The sequence below is a fragment of the Carcharodon carcharias genome, chromosome 11 (genome assembly GCF_017639515.1).
Source record: "Carcharodon carcharias isolate sCarCar2 chromosome 11, sCarCar2.pri, whole genome shotgun sequence".
NCBI lineage: Eukaryota > Metazoa > Chordata > Chondrichthyes > Lamniformes > Lamnidae > Carcharodon > Carcharodon carcharias.
Genome location: NC_054477.1, coordinates 51341067 through 51365265, shown reverse-complemented (window position 1 = coordinate 51365265; position 24199 = coordinate 51341067). Strand labels below are relative to the sequence as shown.

General features: G+C 44.0%; 1 long non-coding RNA gene across 1 annotated transcript; it reads left to right on the top strand.

Annotated features, from left to right (window-relative positions):
- Positions 1–64: 64 nt before the first annotated feature.
- Positions 65–17311, top strand: LOC121284340. The gene is made up of 3 exons (XR_005944465.1): positions 65–624; positions 1425–1503; positions 17191–17311. It is a non-coding gene; the product is annotated as an uncharacterized LOC121284340 (long non-coding RNA).
- Positions 17312–24199: the final 6888 nt, after the last annotated feature.

Below are 24199 nucleotides of genomic sequence, written 5' to 3'. Positions count from 1 at the left end.
TCGAAGGAGCCAGCGGCGTATTGCGCCCCGTGCGTAAGCGTACTCGCTACGAAGCGCGCCCAGCCCAGACCCTTTGTGTGCTCCTGATGGCGCCGTGATTTGGCGCATTTCCCGCGACCTAACGGGTGCGAAGGGTGACAGAAGTTGAACGATGTGGTTTCTTTACATTCTGTTTTGGGGAACGGCGCAGATAAATTTTATTTATTGCAAAAAAGAAGGAATACCCATCACAACTTTTAAAGTCGTCACAAGAGCACGAGAAATAGGTGCAAGAGAGGACCATATGACCGGTGGAGCCATTCGGACGATCATGGCTGATCATGGCCTTCAGCTCCACTTTCCCTCCTGTTCTCCATATCCTTGCCTATCCCAGCCTTAACAATGGAACTTCCATAACTCTCTAGGGTAGAAAATTTAGAAAATTCACAACCCTTTGAGTTAAGTAATTTCTCTTCATCTCAGCCATAAATGCTTGGTCTCTAATCCTGAGACTGTGCCCCTGTGTTTTAAATTCCCTGACGAGTGGAAACAATTCTCAGCATCTACCCCAGGCTTGTCCAACCCCCAGCCTGTGGGGTCTGAAGCCTCTGTATGTGGGCCACAGACGCCCTGTTCAAACTATGGGTAAGTTCAATGAAAGATTTGCAAGGAGCTGCACTTTCATTCACAGGTAATTTCTCTCCTGTCATGAAGCTATTAATGTATATAATATTTTGGAAAATATTTTTCTTTTAAAGTAGAGGTTTAATCTGTGGATATGTCTTAATTGGATTAAAGCTGGCTGGCCTGGGTGGTTTGATATATACTAGTTTTGATATGTAAGAGGGCTAGCGTGCATTTGAATTTTTTGATTAGAACATTCAAGAGGTGGGGTGAAAATTGATGCCTTTTTAGCAGCTACCAAGCAATATGTTTTTATATTTATAAAATTGGTACAATGGGGTTTCATTGTTAAAAGGTGAAGTTCAAAGAGGTTGTTGATAGAATGAGATTTAACATTCAATGGGGCTGGTAGGTATAACTTCAGTAGTTTTCGGGTGTGCAGGCAGAGGCAATATAAGATCAAAATGCAGCTGCAAGCCTCCAACTGGCTACACAGCAAAAAGAACCTCATTTTGAACTAGTAAGGTGAAAATGCTTTGCCTGGTGTTTGGTTAAGTGTATGGGGTGCTGTTGCCTTAATGGAGATTAGTTTGGGAATTTGTTAGAAGTTATGATAGTAGTAGTTTGTAGCCATGTGTATATATTTTAACCTGTGTAAATTAATAAAATGTTTCAATTAGTTTAATGTAAAGCCTCGAGAACTGATGGTCTGATTCCTGAATGTAAGGTCACACCTCAAACATAACACTTAAATTATTGGTTATGACAGTTGTTTAAAGTTTCCCTCTGGGATTTTGATAACTCTGCTTTACCATCTGCAGCGGTCATAACACCTGTGATGAGCCTGTCAACAACAAATTCAGTAGAGAATCAGTTTCTGATTGGAGGAGCAGTGTGAAGGTGAGTGGCTTCTTCTTTGTTTTCACAGTGTGCGCATGCTCACCCTCCCATGCAGGCACCAGCCCCTAAAGGATCACAGAAGTCGGAGAGACCATGAGGATCAGCAGAGTTGCAGCAACAGTGCCCACCCAGCCCCGTGTCTGCTTGAGGCAGTTGGAGTCCCAGACAGGGTGGAGTGAGGAAGCACAATTTGGCATCATCACAGCCATTGCACTGTCTTTCAACTGTAGTTGCTTAAGTCTGGTTCATTTTGGGCAATCTATTACCAAACAGCAGCTAGACCACTGCTTCACCTGAATATTCCACCTTTTGGCTGTGTCTGTTGTTTGCTCATTTAATTGATCTGAAATAAAACATCAAAACCTGCAAACAAATGCAGAGCTGGCTGAGAACATGAGATGAAATCATGCTGCTGGCTGATGGACTGATCGATCCATGGGTCTTCCCAAGCAAAGGAAGCAAGCAAGGACTTGGGAGAGGGACAGCGAGAAAGTTGGCAAACAGGAAACAACAAGTGTTCAGCAATTGGGAGGAAGTTTGGAAGGCCCGCGGAGCAGGAGGCAGAGACATGTTCCGTGGAGTGAGTGGAGACCATGGAGGCCCACCAAATGGAAAGAGGTCCATTTGGTGGGCCTTCATTGTAAAGTGTCAAAACCTTTTGGACCCAGGTGGAGAACATTACTGTGGTTGATGGGCCAAAGGGCCTGTTTCTGGAGAACGAGCAAGTCTGTGCAAGCAAATGACAGCGAGAACCACGACTGAAAGTGAGCAGAACACACACTCCCCTTCCCATGCTCCTCCCTCCCCAAAAACCTATCTACAAAGCAGGCCGGGAGAGGAGGAAAACCCAAGCTGAAAGGCAAGCCTTTCCAACCCCACTTTCATATGAATTCTGCTGAGGCCACCTCAGTGCCACCACTGGAGAATGCAAGGTCAGTGTTAGTTAAACCCAACATCTTAGCTTGACTCTGGTCCCCAGCCCTTCCCTGGTGACCAGGACTTGGGACTTAATCTTTGTATCTAGCTCTGCTTAAGTGAAAAGGCATAAAGGTTTTATTGATTAGCCCTGCTGCTTCTACCAGTCCTCTGTGCATCTTGCTTCTCCTCTGTTTCAAACTGAAACTCCCTTGACAGTTGGCCTATATTCAATGATGGTGTATAGAGAAACATATTTCAGCAGGGCAAGTGGACATGTCATAGTCATACAGCACAGAAACAGGCCCTTTGGCCCATCAACCACAGTAATGTGGTTGACTCTGGGATGGCCTAGCCAGCCACTCAGCTGTATCAAACCACTACAAAGTCTCAAAAAAGGAACGAAACCAGATGGACCCCTGGCATCGACCTATGCACCAGAAACAACAACGATATTCACAGCCCTGTCGATCCTGCAAAGTCCTCCTTTATTAAAATCTGGGGGCTAGTACCAAAATTGGGTGAACTCTCTCACAAACTAGTCGTGCAACAGCCTGACATAGTCATCCTCATGGAATCATATTTTACAGATAATGTCCCAGACACCACCATCACCATCCCTAGGTATGTCCTGTTCCACTAGCAGGACAGACACAGCAGAGGTGGTCACACAGTTGTATACAGTCGGGAGGGAGTTGTCCTGGGAGTCTTCAACATCGACTCCGGACCCCGTGAAGTCTCTTGGCATCAGGTTGAACATGGACAAGGAAACCTCCTGCTGACTACCATGTACTGCCCTCCCTCAGCTGATGAATCAGTGCTCCTCCATGTTGAACTTCGCTTGGAGGAAGCACTGAGACAAAATATATTCTGGGTGGAGGACTTCAGTGTTCATCACCAAGAGTGGCATGGTAGCACCACTACTGACACATTTGGCCAAGTCCTAAATAACATAGCTGCTAGACTAGATCTACGGCAGATGGTGAGGGAACCAACAGGAGAAATACATACTTGACCTCATCCTCACCAACCTGCCTGCCACAGATGCATTTATCCATGACAGCATCGGTAGGGATGACCACCGCACAGTCCTTTTGGAGACGAAATCCCGTCTTCACATTGAAGATATCCTCCATCATGTTATCTGGCACTACCACCCGTGCTAAATGGGATAGATTTCGAACAGGTCTAGCAACTTGAGCCTGGGCATCCATGAGGCACTGTGAGCCACCAGCAGCAGCAGAATTGTATTCAAACACAAACTGTAAGCTCATGGCCCAGCATATCCTCCACTCTACCATCAAGCCAGGGAATCAACCCTGGTTTAATGAAGAGTGCAGGAGGGCATGCCAGTAGCAGCACCAGGCATACCTAAAAATGAGGTGTCAGTCTGGTGAAGCTATAACACAGGACCACTTGCATGCCAAACAGCAGAAACAGCAAGCGATAGAGCTAAGCGATCCCACAATCATCGGATCAGAACTGAGCTCACGACCACCAGTCATGAATGGTGGTGGGCAAACAAACAACTCACTGGAGGAGGACGCTCAACAAAAATCCCCATCCTTAATGGTGGAGGAGCCCAGTATATCAGTGGAAAAGATAAGGCTAAAGCATTTACTACAATCTTCAGCCAGAAGTGCAGAGTGGATGATCCATCTCTGCCTCCAGAGGTTCCCAGCATCATTAATGCCATTCTCCAGCCAATTCGATTCACTCCACGTGATATCAAGAAATGGCTGAAGGCACTGGATAGTGCAAAGGCTATGGGCCCTGACAGTATTCCAGCAATAGCACTGAAGACTTGTGCTTCAGAACTTGTTGCGCCCCTAGCCAAGCTATTCCAGTACAGCTACAACACTGGCATCTACCCGGCTATGTGGAAAATTTCCAGGTATGTCCTGTACACAAAAAGGACAAATCCAACCCGGCCAACCACCGCCCCATCAGTTCACTCTCAATCATCAGTAAAGTGATGGAAGGGGTCATCAACAGTGCTATCAAGCAGCATTTGCTTAGCAATAATCTGCTCACTGAGCCCAGTTTGGGTTGCGCCAATGCCACTCAGCTCCTTACCTCATTACAGCCTTGCTTCAAACATGGACAAAAGAGCTGAATTCCCGACGTGAGGTGAGTGTGACTGCTCTTGACATCAAGGCTGCATTTGACCGAGTGTGGCATCAAGGAGCCCAAGCAAAACTGGATTCATTGGGAATCAGGGAAATCTCTCTGCTGGTTGGAGTCATACCTAGCACAATGGAAGATGGTTGTGGTTGTTGGAGGTCAGTCATCTCAGCTCGACAACATCACTGCAGGAGTTCCTCAGGGTAGTGTCCTTGGCCCAACTATCTTCAGCTGCTTCATCAATGACCTTTCCATCATTAGGTCAGAAGTTGTGCAATCATCAACGAACATCTCAATGTTCAGCACCATTCACGACTTCTCAGATACTGAAGCAGTCCATGTACAAATGCTGCAAGACCTGGATAATATCCACTTGGGCTGCCAAGTGGCAAGTAACATTTGCGCCACACAAGTATTAGGCAATGACCATCTTCAACAAGAGAGAATCCATCCATCGCCCCTTGATGTTCAGTGGCATTACCATCACTGAATCCCTCACGATCAACATCTTCAGGGTTACCATTGACCAGAAACTGAACTGGACTAGCCACTGTGGCTTGACTAGCCACTGTGGCTACAAGAGCAGGTCAGAGGCTAGGAATCATGGGGCAAATAACTCACCTCCTGACTCCCCAAAGTCCACCATCTACAAGGCACGAGTCAGGAGTGTGATGGAATGCTCCCCACTTCTCTGGATGAGTGTAGCTCCCACAACACTCAAGAAGCTTGACACTGTCCAAGACAAAGCAGCTCGCTTGATTGGCACCACATCCACAAATATACACTCCCTCCACCACCAACGCACAGTAGCAGCAGTGTGTACCATCTACAAGGTGCACTGCAGGAATTTATCAAGGCTCCTTAGACAGCACCTTCCAAACCCACGACCACTACCATCGAGAAGGACAAGGGCAGCAGATAGGAACGCCACCACCTGGAAGTTCCCGTCCAAGCCACTCACCATCCCAACTTGGAAATATATCACTGCTCCTTCACTGCCACTGGGTCAGAATCCTGGAACTGCCTTCCTAACAGCGCTGTTGGTGTACCTACTCCACGTGGACTGCAGCGGTTCAAGAAGGCAGCTCACCACCACAAGGGCATTTAGGGATGGGCAGTAAATGCTGGCCTAGCCTGTGAAGCCCACATCCTGGGAATGAATTAAAAACAACATTCCTGGTTGCAATTTATTCAAGAAAAAAGGAAGAGGAAGGGGTGGCAGCAGTTTTCAAAGAAATTATGACTGAAAAGGGATGATATAGTTGAGGGGTCAAATATAAAATCTGTTTGGTTAGAATTAAGGAACAATAGTGGCAGTTATTATATTGCTGTGTGTACTATAGCCAACCAAATAACGGAAAAGATAGAGAAGCAAATTTGTGGGGAAATTATAGAAGGTGCAACGACAAACTGAAGAACTTCCAATTATACTAATATAGCATCAGCGTAAAGCAAAGTGGAGGAGGAATTCCTGAAATGGACACAAGGGAACTTTCAACCACTGTGGTTTTTTATAATTTTAATGGGACATGGGTGCCACCGGCAAGGCTAGCATTTGCTGCATATCTTTAATTATCTTTGAACAGTGGCTTGCAAAGCCAGTTAAGAGCAACCCTTTACTGGGTAAGAATGGTAAATTTCCTTCCATGAAGGTCAGTGGTGAACCATATGGATTTTTACAACAATCTATGATAGTTGTCATGGTCGCTATTTTTGAGACTAGCTTTATATTCCTGATTTATTAATTGAATCGATATTCCACCAGCTGCCATGGTAGGATTTGAATCCACTTGCTCAGAGCATTGGCCTGGGTCTCTGAATTACTAGTCCAATGATATAACTAGTACCCCACAATCACCCTGTCTATGTCCATCCAATGAGGAAAAAAGCAGTGCTGCATCTAGTTCTGGGACATCAGGTGAGGCCTGAGAACATGTTTCAGTGGGGAAGTGTTTCGAGAATAGTGATCATAATATCAGGTTTAGAATAGAATAAGGAACAAACAAGCTTAAATATATTTCACTGTAGGAGAGTTAATTTCAGTGGGTTGAGAAGAGACATGGCCCAGGTGGATTAGAATCCAAAATTGGCAGGCAGAACATTACTGAACAATGGTGGGGCTTCAAGGAGATGGTTTGAATACAGAGTAGACATATTGCAATGAGGGTGAAGGAAGCACATCTTAGTGTTCCCTGGACGATGAAAGATATCAAGATTAAAATGAAACAGCAAAGGAGACTTAGGACAAAAGGAAGGTTCACGGTAGAGAAGAAATCTTAAAATGAACGTGGCAAAAAGAGTGTATGAAAATAGTTTTGTAACTAACGTAAAAGGGAACCCAAAAGTCTTTTATTAGCATAAAAATAGTACAAGGGTAGTCAAAGGAAGGGTGGAGCCAATCAATGACAAAAAGATTGTTAATGGAGGCACAGGGCATTGATGAGGTATTAAATTAACGCTTTGCTTTCACTGGAGACGAGGTTGCTGCCTATGTCAGAGTAAAGGAGAAGGTAATAATGATATTGGATAGGATAAAAATAGTTAAAGATGTTCTTGAAGGTTGGCAGTACTCAAAGTAGAAAAATCACCTTGTCCAGATGGGATGCATCCTAGCTTACCGAGGGAAGTAAAAGTAAAAATTGCAGAGGTTGTGGCCACAGTCTTCCCTAGCTGTTGGGGTGGAGCCAGGGGTCTGGAGGACTGCAAATGTTACAACCTGCTCAATAAAGGAGAGAGGGATAAAGCCAAAGATTACAGGACAGTTAGCCTAATGTCAATGGTGGGGAAACAGAGATCACCTGCAACAAAATTAATCGGCTTTTGGAAAAGTATGGGCTAATAAATGAAAGTCAGTATAAATTTGTTAACGGAAAATGGTGCATGCCTAATTTGAATGAGTTCTTTGAAGTAAGGAAGAGGATTGATGAGGGTAACAGTTTACATGTGGACTTTCAAAGAGTATTTGATAAAGTACTACATATCAGACATTAGAATTGAAGCCCATAGAACTAAAGGAATGGTGGAAACATGAATATAAAATTGGCTAAGGGTCAGAAAGCAGAGTAGTGGTGAACAGTTGTTTTCAGACTGGGCAATGTATAATTTTGTTCTCAAGGGGTCAGTGTTACGACCATGTTTTTTTGACATATATCAATAACCTGGACTTGGTAATATAGGGCATAATTTCAAAGCTTATGGGTGACATGAGAGTCAAACATAGTAACCAATAAGGAGGATAGCAACAAACTTCAGGAGGAAATAAAAACAAAATGCTGGTAGAACTCAGCAGGTCTGGCAGTATCTGAGGAGAGAGACAAGAGTTAATGTTTTAAATCCAAATGATTCTTCAGAGCTCAAGACAAGATGGCCTCTAGCTCTGAAGAAGTCATATGGACTCTCAACATTAACTGTTTCTCTCTCCTCAGATGCCACCAGACCTGCTGAGTCTTACCAGCATTCTGTTATTATTTCAGATTTCAAGCATCTGCAATATTTTGCTTTTGCCTTTAAACTTCAGGAGTACTTTGACTGACTGGTGAAATAGGCAGGCAGATGGTGGATGAAATTTAAAATGCAGTTTTGGCAGAGGAGAGCAGGATCCAAGAGTGAGTTATGTAGTCCAGCCAGGTCTAATATTTAGACCGTTGTCTGCCATAAACATTCAAATCATATTCTTAGGGCTAAGGGAACAGGGTCAAGAACCCGACCAGAGTGAGAAAGTGTAGTGCTTTTAATGGTAACAAGGGCATTAAAGATTATGGTGAAGGTGTCCCAACCAAGTACTAACCAGTCCTGAGTCTGCTTAGCTTCCGAGATCAGATGAGATCGGGCGTTTTTTTTTCAGTCTAGTATGGCCGTAGGCAAGCCTACTGCACCTGGTATTCCCAGGCGGTCTCCCATCCAAGTACTAACCAGTCCTGATGATGAAGGTGTCATTGAGCAGATTAGTAGCTGAAGAAATGTATTCATGAATGGACTGCCAAGGCTAGACAGTTGGGAATTTGCAAGTGTTGTTGTTAGTGACTTGGAAAGTTTTTTTTAACCCCACGGATGGACGCAGAGGAGACAGTATTTAACAGAAAGATATATTCCTGAGAACTTGACCTTGCTGTCAGTATGCGCCTGCCTTTTGTCAACCTTCTGTTGAAGGGTCATGAGGACTCGAAACGTCAACTCTTCTTCTCCGCCGATGCTGCCAGACCTGCTGAGTTTTTCCAGGTAATTCTGTTTTTGTTACAGAGGAGACAGTATTGGGAGGAGTAAGGGAGATGTGAGTGGAGAGGGATACAAAGAAATGGTCAGAGATGGTCATACCTGTGATTGATATGATGGGAGCAGAGGCCACATAAGGTTGCAAGATCAAAGAGGTATCCATGAATATAGGCAGCTGAGTTTATTTGGAAGGTGAGATTAAGAGAGAATGGGAGGGCAGTGAAGTCAGGAGTGATGGAGGTTGAAATCATTACAAAGAGAAGTCTCTCTACAAAGGCTGAGGAAAGTGGCAAGACGTCAGTGAGAGACTTGGTGTGGCAATTGGGTGGGTAGCGGGGAATGAGGATTTCAAAAGGGAGGCAAGAGGGATTAAACGCGTGTGATTCTCAAAGAAGGAAAACAAGCCAGAGCAGCAAGGGGACTGACCATGGTGTTATTTGATAAGGGCCACTCCATGGGTGTGGCAAGTTTCTGGAAAGTATAGCTAGGTGAGGAGGTGTCATCACCCTTCACCCTAGTTTCTTTGAATGACAAAGGCTTTCTTCACAAGCAGAGAGATATGGTGAGCAGAGGTGATAGCTGCTCCATAGGAGCAAGAGTAGGCCTTTTGAACCCTTGAGCCTCTTCAACCATCCAATGAGATCGTGGCTGACCTGTAGCCTAACACCTGCCTTTGCCCCCATATCCCTTAGTAACTTGAATTAACAAATCTATCAGTTTTAAATTTAACAATATATTTAAATAACCATTTGCGCGAGAGTTCCAAACTTCTACTACCTTTTACACATTGAAGTGTTTCCAAATTTCACTCCTGAAAGGTCTGGCTCTAATATTTAGATAATGTTCATAGTACTACACTGACCAACTAGTGGACAAAGTTTCTCTCTATCTAAACTATCTACTCCCCTTAATATATTATGTTACAGACTGGGGTGGGGGGAGTAATTTGAACAGCCCCGATTTCTCCTCTCACTACCCATCTGTAAACTCAAAACGTTTTTTTGATTTCTCTCCCCCCCCCCCCTATAAGTGGTGGCGTAGTTTCCCCAACCCTTCAGTTTTGGAATTATCCAATCCTCTATTAATAATCCTACAACAAACTTGAGATAAAGTAAAATAAGAGGGGTTGGTTTATTTTACACACACACAATGCTGAAAAGGGTTTTGCAACGTCCACCCCTTTTTGCATTCGTGAAATAAAAGAGGGATAAGGGGAAAAAAGGGGTTCAGGGCAGAGACCACAATAAAAAAAAATAAGAATTATGGTTTCATGTGAGTCTGGAGTCAATATCCAAGGAAGGTTCTTTTAGGTGGCTTTGTCTAGCAGAATTCCTGGTCTTGGTCCTAGGAACTCAGTTGCAGGTTGAGTCTTTTGAAGATGCAGCAGTATCCTGGGTATTAGCTCAAAGTAGGCAATATACAGGGTTCTTTCTGGAAATCAGACTTGGAGAAAAGTGGAGGTCAAAGGCAGGATGCTCGCCTGGAGCCCAGTTCTTGTCAGGTTAAACTGCAACTGAGGAGAAAATTCAAGAGCTGTATAATTAAAGGAATTCAGACAGCTCAAGTCTCAGTCATGTGACAGGGTGGTTTCAGGTTGAGCTCTTCAGCCAATGAGGTGCTGGTTTGAAACCCATTGTGTTCTGGAGCAGGTAATGATGGGCCATGAGCACAATCTTGGAGATCAGGAGTCACAAATAGCCTTACCTTTATCCATAGTTGGCTGGTGCAGACTTATCTACAAATCCTGTGTGCTGGCTTGGCTGGAATGTTTCTACAATACAAGTTACATTCCAGGAGGTTGATGAGGTAACCTTTGTCAATTGGAACGGCTTAGAATATTCCAGAACCATGAGCACGTGCTCAGCTCCAGCGATTTTATCAGCCCAGCAATTATCCATTTTGAAAAACAGAAGAAATAATGTTATAAAGTAGCTAGGCTGACATAGATATATATACATATATCTAGTTTTTCCTGTCTCCTGGGTGGGATATGTAAAAAGTTAGATTAAATCATCTTTAACCTTCTAAATTCCAGGGAATACGCACTGGTTTATGTAATCAATCCTTATAATTTAACCCTTAGAGCCCAGGTAAATCTAGTAAATCTATGCTGCATTCCCTCCTTCCTTTCAGAGGCACGTTGCCCAGAACTGTCCACTATTCCAGTTTTGGTCTAACCCGGGCTTTGTATAGTTGAAGAAAATCTCCAACCCCCTTGTTACTCTAGTCCTACAGAAATAAAGACCAACATCCCACTAGCTTTATTTTCTGTATCTGTCCATGACATTTTGATTATCTATGTACCCTGACCCTCAATTCTGTTTTGACTTCCACGGTTTCTAGCTTTTCACCATTTAGAAATTAACCTCTTCTATCCTTCTTAGGTCCAAAGTGGAACTTACATTTGTCCACATTGATATCTAGTTGCCAGTTTTGCTCATTTACTTAATCTATCAATACCTGCACATGATTTTCTTTCATCAACACTTGTTCATAGAAAAACAACATTGGAGTTTTTAATACCCACCCTCAAGAGCTGGATCTGCACTTGATGGAAAGGAAAATGGGTGTGGTTTTTGGAATACAGTTCTTTATTGTCCCAGAACATCACTGCAGGAGTTCTTCAGAGAAATATCCTTGGTCAAACTTTCTTCAGCAGCTTCATCAATGATCATTACCTGCTATAAATTCACTGCTCATTCACTGAATAAAGAAGGAATTGAGCCAGTCTTTCCTTAACATAGGTTTATTCAGAAAACACAAGCACAGACTTCCTTTTCCTTTCTCCACACAGGTGAAAACTGGTTCTTATATAAACTTAAGAATAATGCCCTCATCTTTCCCCCATTCTTAACAGCTGATCTCACTTACAACTAGAGCATACAATTCATTTTGACAGGTTTGTGACATTAACATTACCTGCAGTGTCAGAAGTGGAGCTGTTTGCTGTCAATTCCACCATATTCGTTTTAATTCACAACATGTCAGACAGTGAACCACCATATGTCTTAAAACAACAGGATCTGGATAATATCCAGGCTTGAGCTAACAAATGGCAAGTAACATAAATACCAAGTAATGACAAGAGAAAACCAAACCATTTCCCCTTGCACTTCAACAGTTCCAATAATTCCGAAACCCCACCATCAACATCTTCAGGATGACCATTGGGCTAAAGTAAGACTGGACCAGCCTATCAACAATGGTTACAAGAGCGGGCTACTCCTCAATATATTGCTCACCACCTGACCTCTCAAAGCATTTCCACCAACTACAAGGCTTAAGTCAGGAGTGTGATGGAATTTTCGGTGCTCATCTGAAAAGATTGTTATCTTCTGGGGCAAAGTACTTCACATGATCAGTACTCCTGTCACTGAATTCATTATCTATCCCCTCCATTACTAGCACACTGTGACTGGACTGTTTATTAACTACAGAATGCACTGAAGCAACTCACGTCCCATGCACCTCCATCCCTTGCAATCTTTACCATTAAGAAAAAGAGCAGCAATGTAATGGGAGTGGTATAGTTACATGCTACTCCAATTTGGATATATATTGAGATTCCTTCATTGCCATTTGTCAGCATCTTGGTATTCCCTACTGAACACCATTGTGGGTGCACCATCACCACAAACACTGAACACTTGTTTTGCTTTTTGCCTTTTATGTTTGCAGGGAATGGGTACTTGTATATGAATGTATGTTATTTCTAGCAAGTGTAAATGAGCCACATTATGGACTTTACTGATTATCTTAAATTGGTTGTTAGTGTAGCTATTAGTGCACTCAGGATTGTTCAGGAAGTGCTTCCCAAATTGTGGAATCACATTTAATAGCTGTTTTTTCGGTTTTACTAATGCGGCTGGTTCGGTACCCTGCCTATTATGAACAACTGAAGGAACATGCTGTTTAGTTCAATTAGCCAATCATTGGGACATACAACCTATCTACCTGGCATTGCAGTGGCAATGAAATTCATACACAATGTTCATACTCAATTGTGTGGTAGGCAGAATGTCCTCTTGGACTGACAGCAGCATCCTGTTAGTGGAAAATATCACTTGCGCAGCCACTGCATAGTACCAGCATGAAATTGTTTGATTACCCTGTTCAAATTTTTGAGATACTTTGCCCTTCCAGGGTAATTTGAGGTGCACCAGGCATTTTTCAGGTCTGTCAGTGGTGGTCTTTGGCACATTTGTGAGTTTGTGCAATAAACAGTGAACAATGATCTTATCAGATTGCTTTGATGTGCTTTATTTCTGCATCAAGCTTGCAAGGTGAGCAAATTGCTTGGGCCCTATTTAGAAGATTGCCGATAAGGCCAATCTTATGTGAGCTGTACAAATCCCAACATGTGTTTTGACTGGTGAAAATAGGCTTGCGATAGACAGTAGTGGAGAACCCATTAGTGGATTTATCAACCAGCATGTCGAGGAAAGGGGGTGTGTTATATTGCTCCATCTCAAAACTGAATTTGAACATGGGGTGGAATGTATTAAGGTCTGTAAGGAAATCCTTACATACAGCTGAAGATTCAAAGATCATGACCATATCATCTACATATCAGAAATATCCCTGGGGTAGGAGGTTAGGGCTCATTTCATGAAAAACGTGTTTCTCGTGGAAATTAACGAAAATGTTAGTGAGCACTGGACCTAGGGATCCCCTAAATACATCATCTATTTGGGCATACATGGTGTCACTAAAACTGAAGTCGACTGCACGATTTGCAAAGTTCTTAAATTTAGTGAATACAGATTCAGAAAATGGTGGCGCATCTTTATTGCCATGATATAGAGACACATCACAAATGTCGATGGCTTCCTTCAGCGGCGTGTTTGTAAATAAACTTGCAATATCAAATGAGCACAAAGACAAGCCATTGCTAGTATAATGTATAATCTTTGCAAAGGTGAAGGAATCCTACTCTGTATATGTAAAATTCACTAAGAACTGACTTTAGTAATTCGCTCAACCATTTGGCCAATTCAGCTAGCTGTCTTGCAACGTTATATGATAGGATTTGTCTTCATGGCTCACTATGTCCATGCATGTATAGGCTGCCGAAGACACACACATGTGATGTCCCATTAAGCCCTATTTTATCAATAACCAGTTCGGCGCAGCATAAATGAATGAAACAAACTCTGGTGCATGCCAGATAGTGTACATTGCAGCACTACTCAGGTTGTTAATATTTGTGACAAAAGTGTGCTAATTTTTGTAATTTTTTTTGGTTATTATAAAGTAGGTTTATGGGTGTTACTATAGGTGGTACTGTCTGTGTGACTTAATTACTTTTGGAGTCAAGTAGACTGCAAGCTTGAAATCATCAAAAGAAGCTAGGTGTAGGAATGTGCTTGAGATGCTAATGAGTAAACATGGATGCTGGCTTAGCATGTAAGTTGTGAAGGGAATTTGCATTTTTTTAGATAAATGACGGGATTGTTTGGATTTAAAAGCAACTAGCCAGATAAGCAAGGCTATAAGGAGTGTGTTTATTTTTACCCAAGGCTACTGACAAAACTGGCAAAATGAAAGTTTTTATGTTATGAGGAAAATACAGTCTCAGAGACAAATGGAACAATATAATTTACATATTAAAGAGAGAAACATATATAAAGGAGAATGAAAGGAGAGAGCCAAGTAAGATCTAATAGGGATAAAAACAAAAAAACTGCGGATGCTGGAAATCAAAAACAAAAACAGAATTACCTGGAAAAACTCAGCAGGTCTGGCAGCATCGGTGGAGAAGAAAAGAGTTGATGTTTCGAGTCCTTATGACCCTTCGACAGAACTTGAGTTCGAGTCCAAGAAAGAGTTGAAATATAAGCTGGTTTAAGGTGTGTGTGTGGGGGGCGGAGAGAGAGAGAGAGGTGGAGGGGGGGTGTGGTTGTAGGGACAAACAAGCAGTGATAGAAGCAGATCATCAAAAGATGTCAACAACAATAGTACAAAAGAACACAGGTGTTAAAGTTGGTGATATTATCTAAACGAATGTGCTAATTAAGAATGGATGGTAGGCCACTCAAGGTATAGCTCTAGTGGGGGTGTATTTTTTTGCGGTCTGTCCACAAGAATGACCCAAACCTCCCTGTCGCTTGCCATTTTAACACTCCACCCTGCTCTCTTGCCCACATGTCTGTTCTTGGCTTGCTGCATTGTTCCAGTGAAGCCCAATGCAAACTGGAGGAACAACACCTCATCTTCCGATTAGGCACTTTACAGCCTTCCGGACTGAATATTGAATTCAACAACTTTAGGTCGTGAGCTCCCTCCCCCATCCCCACCCCCTTTCTGTTTCCCCCTTCCCTTTTTTTTCCAATAAATTATAAAGATTTTCCTTTTCCCACCTATTTCCATTATTTTAAAAAAAAATAAATAAAAAATAAAAAAAACCCCACTAGAGCTATACCTTGAGTGCCCTACCATCCATTCTTAATTAGCACATTCGTTTAGATAATATCACCAACTTTAACTTTAACACCTATGTGTTCTTTTGTACTATTGTTGTTGACATCTTTTGATGATCTGCTTCTATCACTGCTTGTTTGTCCCTACAACCACACCCCCTCCCCTCCACCTCTCCCTCTCTCTCCGCCCCCCACACACACACCTTAAACCAGCTTATATTTCAACTCTTTCTTGGACTCGAACTCAAGTTCTGTCGAAGGGTCATGAGGACTCGAAACGTCAACTCTTTTCTTCTCCGCCGATGCTGCCAGACCTGCTGAGTTTTTCCAGGTAATTCTGTTTTTGTTTTTGTTTAAGATCTAACAGGAGTGTGTGAAACAGCCTTCAAGAAGCCTCCAGCCATTTGTGCATAAGTCTGCTCTGTAAAGTGACTGAAGTTGGGGAAGCCATTGGGAATTCCACTGTCAAGTGGGTATTGTGCTAACTTGCTGGTTTCCTTTTAAATCTAAAATATATTTTGGACTGGTGCCTTAAAGGGGGTATGTAACTGGGCGTCAGGTCAGTTAGGAATTTTAAGAGATGTTATAATAAGTAATTGTAGTCTTATGTCTGTACTTGAAATCTTTTATTTTGTTCATAAGTATCTTAATTACATTTTTAAAAATCTCTAAAGGTCTTAGTGGACTCATTACCTTTGAATTCAGTTCACACATATCGTTATAAATACAAATTGCAAAACCATTGTGACAGTGCAACCAAGTTTCCCTTGTGAACTTGGTCCACCAGGCACACATCATCTGCCATGTCATAACATATTCAAGCCATGAATGAAATGCTGCTATATAGTAAGACATCAGGATAGTGCCAAATTAATGGCCTGAATCTTCCAATCAGTGGCAATACTCTGTGCATTGCCACTGCCCGTGAAGAATTTCCTGCACATTTCTTCCAGAATTTTCCAATCCGAGCTGAGGAAGAAACGCACAGCGCAGCGTCCCCTGTGGAATCCATCAGACCAGAGTAGAGTTGGAGAAAGAGAGGATACGTCCTTTTTAGGACATCTGCTGCCATGCTCAGGTAAGTTTAAAGGTCCAGTCTTTGAACGTGGTTAGTGAATGGACGAGTGGATGAATGAGTAAATAGGTAGGTGGGTGATTGGAGTGGATACTTGGGTAGGCGGTAGATGGGTGAGGTGGGTAGGTTGGTGATGGATAGGTGAGTGAGTGGGAAGGTGCATAAGTGGGTGATGTAGGTACATGGGTGAGGTGCATAGGTGGGTGACTGGGTAAGTGGGTTATGTGGGTACATGGGTAAGTCGGTGAGGTGCATAGGTGTGTAAGTGGGTAGTCAGGTCAGGAGGTATTTAGGTGGTTGATGGCTAGTCAGAGGGTTGGGAGAGGGGTGATTTGGGGAGTTAGTTGTGGAGCTACTCAGGAGTTAAACCAAGTTTTAAACTGTCTATAACATTTCCTGGGTAACTATCATGGTACGTCCTGCAGATTTGTCCCAAGTCTTTGTCTTGATCTCAGGGTCCGGGCAGCAGGAAATTGTCCATTGGAAGTTTAAACTTCCCAGGCAATTCCCACGTAGGTCCATGCGTCAGGATTTCCACACAGTGCTGATGCACACCATTCATCATACATCTGGTCTCCGACAATCCAAAGACCAGAGGATTTGGGTCAATGTATTCAGAACTTGAGACACATAGAGGGGATGTACCTGTATGCGCCCATATACTTGGAGAAGGCCACACTGGCCTTGAGTAATGTCCAGTGGTGTAGCCTGCCTCTGGGAAAAGGTTTTTGTATGTAAACGAATTTTGCGCCATTGGGGGAAGAAATTCATTTTGCAGATTTATGTTGATTCCCCAGGGAAGACAGTACTGTGTGACCTACCCGGGTTTCCTCATTGTTATCTTTGCTACCTGCCCCTGGAGAATTGGCGTAGTATGCAGAAGTGGCGCCAAGGCAAATAAATTTTTCCCATTTGTCACTGGGATATTTGTTTGACCAACAGGTGGCAGCAGAGGTGCAGTAAACATCAAACAACGTCGAAATGTACCAGGAACAAGTCGAATGCAAATGAGAAGAAAATGTAAATGCTGGAAATCTGAAATTAAAACAGATTATTCTGGAAATACACAGCAAGTCTTTTTTTTAAAGAGAAAGACAAGTAATAGTTTTGCTATGGGTACTTTGTGGACTAGAATTAGAAGGTAGAGCAAGCTATTTAATGGAATTGGGTGGATGGAGTGAATGTTTAAGGTGGTGGATAGGGTGCCAATCAAGCAGGCTGCTTTGCCCTGCATAGTGTCAAGCTTCTTGGGTGTTGTAGAAGATGTACTCACCCAAGCAAGTGGAGATTATTCCATCACTCTTAAACACACATTGGGTGCAAGGGAGATAATGGGTGAAGCAGAGAAGTTTTAATCAAAAGCTAGAACAAAAATGAGAAGTAGAGAAGGTTGTGTAAAGATAAGAAAATACACAAAAAGAACAAAAGGTCATGAATTAACTAACAGGAGAATATGGCTATAAAAACCAGAAATAGGCTGAAACCTATTTAATTGACCCTGATTGTAAAGTACGTTTGTCGTTTGCGATTTCGCCGTTTGCGAGGCTTCCTGGGATTTTATTATATAAGATTGCATCCTTCAGGTAATTCACAACACTTCCTCTAGCGTCAAGTTGGGATGTGACTCCAGAGTCTACAAAGACACCTTTAAAATAATATCCATGTGGACAGTGATTATACTAACGAGTGAACATCAAACCCAACCATAAATTATTAAATTGGTTTAAAGACAATTGGCCAGAAATTGATCTACACTGTTTCTTGGGCACAGGGATCGTGATTTACAACCTGGTCACACCATTGTTGTGGAGATGAGCAACTTGCAAATTTGGTGCTGCCTCTTCATTTACCTGATTGTCGTATTGGTCCAAGCAGGGCTTGATTTCTGGCTGCCCGAGTGCTCAGCTAGGGTTGAGCAGGGTTCACAGGAACAGACAGCTTGCTCCTTTAATTGGCTTGTCCTCCTTAAAGGAAAATTGCACTGAATCACAGGAGACTGCTATTGCTGCAATTCTAAAGATGGAAAATGGAACAGCAAGGTTTGGAGAGGGCTCCCAGGTTCACAGATGAGGCACTACAGGCAGTGGTCACAGAAGTGTACAGGTGGAGAGATGCCATGGTTCTGTGGGGTGCCAGGAGGCCCTCAAATTCCACTGTCAAAAAAGTTTGGGAGCAGGTGGCCAGGGAGGTTAATTCCCAGAGTGTGGTCCTGAAGACCTGAAAGCAGTGCCATAAGAAATCTAATGACCTCATGAACGTGGTCAAGTTCAGTGAATGTATGTTCACATGACATTGCTAACCCACCACACCACAAACCTCAATGTGCCACACCCTCTTCAATTACCCAGCAGAACTCCCTGATGTTTAGCACTCACGCATAACATGAAAATACTCCATCTCACTCTCTCATACTTTCCAATTATACACACCCGCTTCCTGCTTCCTCCACGTACCTCCAACTATTCAGTTATGGCAGGCATATCAACCAAACAGTGCAACACAATCACTGAAATTCTGCCTTCTTGCAGGACAAGGTGGTGCACAAAGGAAGCAGAGCAGAACTGGTGAGGGCAAAGCGTCTGCATCTTCTGAGAACTATGGAGGATATGGTTCTTCGAGTCCAGTGATGGAGGAGGTGTCGTGGTGAGTTCCTGGGATCTAGCAGGAAGTGTTGCTGCATCCTCACAGGGAGTGCAGAGGATTTGGTGATCTGTCCACACAAAGGGTACAGCAGTTATGATGGTTGCAGCTGCATTGCCAGTGGGGCAGCAGGACAACAGGCAGATGAAGGAGATGTGGGGGAGAGGGCATGGAGAACATGGGTCCAAATGCGACAGAGACTGTGGCATCTAGTGTCATTGAGACCATTAAGTGTGATGGTACATTTGTGCCTTACGCCCCTTTCTCAACTTCCAGCTCACCCTCGTCCTGTTATCTGGCATATTGAGTAAGCTGCTGATGGTGTGGCCATAGACCTTTTGCTTTCCTCCCTGCTTCCTCTTCCCTTTCTGATTTCTTGATCTCAGGTATTCAAGAACTGCTGCCTGCTGGGCCAAATCACAACCAGGAGAACAGAGAGAGCAACAGCACAGTATTTAGGAAGGTGAACCATCAGTTGACCTGATTCTCGCAGCAACCAACTGAGGTAATAGTACTGCATAGCCTTAGAGGCAAGTATAGAGTTGGGATCTGCAGATGGTAAATCACCAGGCCTGAGTGGGCTGCAGTCAGGCCAGGGGGAAAGGATAACTAGCGGGTCAGCTCACTGGAAGCAAGATCACAAACAAGTTCTGTTACAAGGGCCTCGGATGAGGATCTCAACTGGGGAATATACAGAAGGGCATTGATGAGGATGCATACCAAGATGCTGAGTGTATTAGCCTACCAGACTGTTTCCTGTCACTGTCAAGAAGCATGGAGCAGTCCAGATCTAACTTGGTAAGGGCATCGCGCACAGCTTGCCCTTCCCATAACCTTTGCTTCATCAGCCTGTTGTCCTGCTGACCTAGAAATACTGCAACTGCTACCCTCCTACCTCTTGCATCCTGTGTGTGGATAGGTTACCAAGTCATCTGCCCTCCCTGAGGATGCAGCAACACTTCCTAACATATTCAGGAACTTGCCATGACACCTTCAAAAATACTCCATAGTATGTCCAGAGACTTTATAAAGCAGATGTTATTCTAGATTACCTCACCTGCGAATTGGGCACCTGGCCTTTTAAATAATGAGCATATTGAACCCCTCTTGCAGCTGAGTGTATCTTTTTTGGTGAGTGGCAAGCAAGTATGTTAATTGATCCTGTACAGCCAAAGTTCGTAAATGGAGCATCAAATTAGCTGGTAGGCTTGAGTGACCTCATGTCAGGACCAGTTCAGAAGCTTGCGACACATGCAGGAGGGCACCCTTTCCAGCATGGGTTGCCATGCAAACTGCGCTGAAAGTGGCTGGAGGTGTAGTGCACCCCATTCAGTGTCCGAATTCCATGTCCAATATTTTTGTTTTTGGTGTCTATAAGGATGACCTCAGATCAGTACTTAAGAGTTTTAGAGACAGGCTTTACTTTAGAGATATATGGCTATTGCTAACATTGAATCATAACATGATTACGCAAAAGCATTTTTGGCCCATCTTGACTGTGTCAGTTCAGTCACTGCAAGAGCAACTCTGCTAATTCCACCCCCGGCCCTTTCCTTGTAGCTTGCAAATGTCTTCACTTTAGGAATTTATCCAATTCTCTTTTGAAAATCAGGATTGAATCTGCCTCCATCTCACTCTCAGTTGGTGGTGCATTCCAGATCCTAACCACTCACTGTGTAAAAACATTTTCATTGTCTCATTATTGGTTTTTTTGCTATCCACTGATAGTGGTGTCTGTAGTGTAATGGGTTAATAGAATAGGCATGCTAATAAATAATATAGACTACGATGTGTCAGTGACAGCAGCAGTCATGTGCTAGAGACTCTGTACAGCAGACCAGCAGGCAGCACTCGAGAGAAATGCCGACTCATTCGCCCACCTTGTATATATTGTACAGTGTGTAAATAAACCAGTTTGAATTAACTACTTGAGTCAGGCTACTGTCATTCTAATAAGATAAGATATACCACACCGCAAGTCTATGAAACATGGTAGCAGTGATGGTGACACCAATCTAACCAAGAGTTGGTACCATTGACGGAACATCCACAACTGGAACGAACACTGGTCAGAACGACGAACCGCAAGCATACCTATGCAGGAAGCCAACAGAAAGGAATAGCGATGACAGCACTTGGAAAAAGCAGCCACTGCCCCTACCCGGTTCCTTTGAAAGTCTCAAGGGCCCACACAGAGGCCGATGTTGGAACATCTGACAAGATAATTTCTTGTGGTGTAGAGCAGTCATGGGTCTCCTTACCAAAGAGCAGAAGCACCAGGTTAGTTCATTCCTTTACACCTTAGGGCTTAACGGCGACGAGATCCTTACCAGCCAAGGGGTTAAAGAGATATCTGTATACTGGGCCATAACTTCCACGCTACTCCGTGTCGGTTTGGGGGGTACCACAAAGATGTGCTGGGGAGTCTCTCAGAAGTTCCCAGGTAAGGGTTTGCATGGCAATTGCCCAGAAGTACACGCTTCCTATGGACAATTGCACTGCGCTGGGAACCATCAGAAAATATGGTTTAAGTTACAAACTTTGGATGCTTTTGACAGGGTTACACCAATAGTTAGTTACTCAGAAAAATGAGCAGAATTAAAACCTCTTCTAACTTCTGGGTAACTATTGTAAAGACCTAGGCTGACCCCAGGGGACTCGCCCCACACACACGAACCCCCCCAACCCTGCCCAACTCCCACCCCCATTACCTGACCTCTGATTCCCCACACCCCTGACCTCTGAGAACCCCACCCCCAACCTCAGCCCCGCCCACTTACCCCAGATCTCAGGACCCGCCCTCCCCCGGACCTTGGACCCCTCCCCAGACCTCCCACATCCCCAACCTCTTCTGGACCTCCGGCTTTCCTTGCCCCCCCCGAGCCCCCCTACCCTAGACCTCCGACTCCCCCTACCACTGCCCCCCACAGACCTCCCATTTAACCCCGCCCACATCTTGGATTCTCCCCTCACCCCTCCTAGACCTCCGAAACCACCCCCGCCGCCCAGACTTTACGGCAGCAAGTGCTGTTAAAAAAAAGGGGGCACGGTCTCCTTGAATATGCTGGAGATACACTTGGCTGAGCCTGCAAGGAGTTTTTCGATGCAAGCCCCAAGCAGCTACGGCGAACAGAAGGGTCAGCGTAATTTTCAAGACCAGGTAAGTGTGCATTTATTTCACCTAATTCCTGTGGGCCAGCACTTTCTGACACTAGTTGGAAGTTACAGCCCTTTGACTTTGTTTTAAAAGCCTTCAACACATTTTTTTTACTTCAAAACGAGCCATTGGTGCTGGGGCGAAAGCGCTTCAACCATAGTTCCCACAAATCAAGGAAATCGGTTAAATCGCTTCTAACCCACTTGTTCACAGTAGCTAGTTCTTGCAAACAGGAGTCCCCTTAACTGATGATCGCGTACTCAGTCGTCTGTTTGACGGTGCTCGTCAAACCCAAACAAGAAGGTGAAATCGGGCTTTCACTCACCGACACACGAAGTGTTGGGGATATCCACCCATTTAAATGCTGTGGCTACAAGGGCAGGTCAGAGACTAGGAATCTGTGGCGAGTAACTCACCTCCTGACTCCCCAAAACCTGTTCACCATCTACAAGGCACAAGTCAGGAATGTGATGGAATATTTTCCACTTACCTGGATGAGTGCAGCTCCAACAACACTCAAAGAACTTGACACCATCCAGAACAAAGCAGCCTGCTCGATGGCATCCCATCCACAAACCTTCACTCCCTCCACCACCAACACACGGTGGCAGCAGTGTGTAACATCTACAAGATGCGCTATAGGAACTCACCAAGCTTCCTTAGACAGCACCGTCCAAACCCATGACCACTACCATCCACAAGGACAACAGACACATGGAAGCACCAGCACCTGGAAGTTCCCCTCCAAGCCTCTCACCATCCTGACTTGGAACTATATTACTGTTCCTTCACTGTGGCTGGGTCAAAATCCTGGAACTCCCTAACAGCATTGTGGGTGTTTCTACACCACATGGTCTGCTGTGGTTCAAGAAGGCAGCTCACTACCACCTTCTCAAAAGCAATTAGGGGATGGGTAATAAATGCTGGCCTGGCGAATGACGCCCACATCCATGAACGAATAATAAAAAAACCCTACCATTTAGGTGCAAACATGATAGCCCCACCCACACAGAAGCCTGCCAAACTGGCCAAAAGGCCAGGAAACCATATAGCAGCCATCTTGAAGTACTTTCACTGTGGGGCAAAGTAACAGCACAGATGGTGTGACTGCCCAGCAGGAGGCACAGAGTGCTTCGGATGTGGGAGGACAGGGCACTTCCAGCGGTTCTGTTTGTTCAAAACCTCCAATAAGCAGAGAAAACGAACAGAAAAGTGCAGCCTACAGCTCATCCAGAATATAGACCACAAACAAGCAAATGCTTCTTCAGACTTCCTGGAGAAGTTCAAGACCACCACCAGACTTACAGTGGTTCACTTTAGAAGTCAAAGGGTGTAAAATCCACTTTAAGTTTGATACTGATGCGGGATTTCCATTTTGGTTGATCACTTAGCATAGCTCAGCACAGTTCCTGACCAGGCATCAAACATTAAACTTCAGGGTCCAGGAGGAACTAATCTGCAGGTGAAAGGTCAGATCACAGCCACTGTATGCCACAAAGGGTGACAGATTACAGAAATCCTCTATATTCTGCATAATCAAAGCATCTCTTTACTCAGCAGGAATGTGTGCATACATCCTACAAAAAGCAGATGAGATCCTTCAATCGGATAACAGGACGGAATTCTGTCAAGAATTCCCACAATTCTTCCAGGGACTTGGTGAGCTAAAAAATGTTTGTCCCTACAGCCACACCAACCCCCTCCACTTCTTCTACCCCCCCCCCCCCCCCCCCCCCCCACACACACACACACACACACACACACACACCATAAACCAGCTTATATTTCACCCCTTCCTTGGATTCACCTAGTTCTGTTGAAGGGTCATGAGGACTCGAAACATCAACTCTTTTCTTCTCCGCCGATGCTGCCAGACCTACTGAGTTTTTCCAGGTAATTCTGTTTTTGTTTCAGATATTGAGAGGTTGTTTCTGCTCGCTGGGAAATCAAAAATGCAGAGGCACAGTCTCAGGATTTGGAGATGATGATTTTGGACTGAGATGAGGAGAAATTTCTTCACTCAATGGGTTGTAATTCTTTGGAATTCTCTGTCCCAGAGAGTTTTAGACGCTCCATTGTTGGACATATTTAAGGCCAAGATAGATGCATTTTTGATCTTTCAGGGAATCAAGGGATATGGGAAGTGGGTGCAAA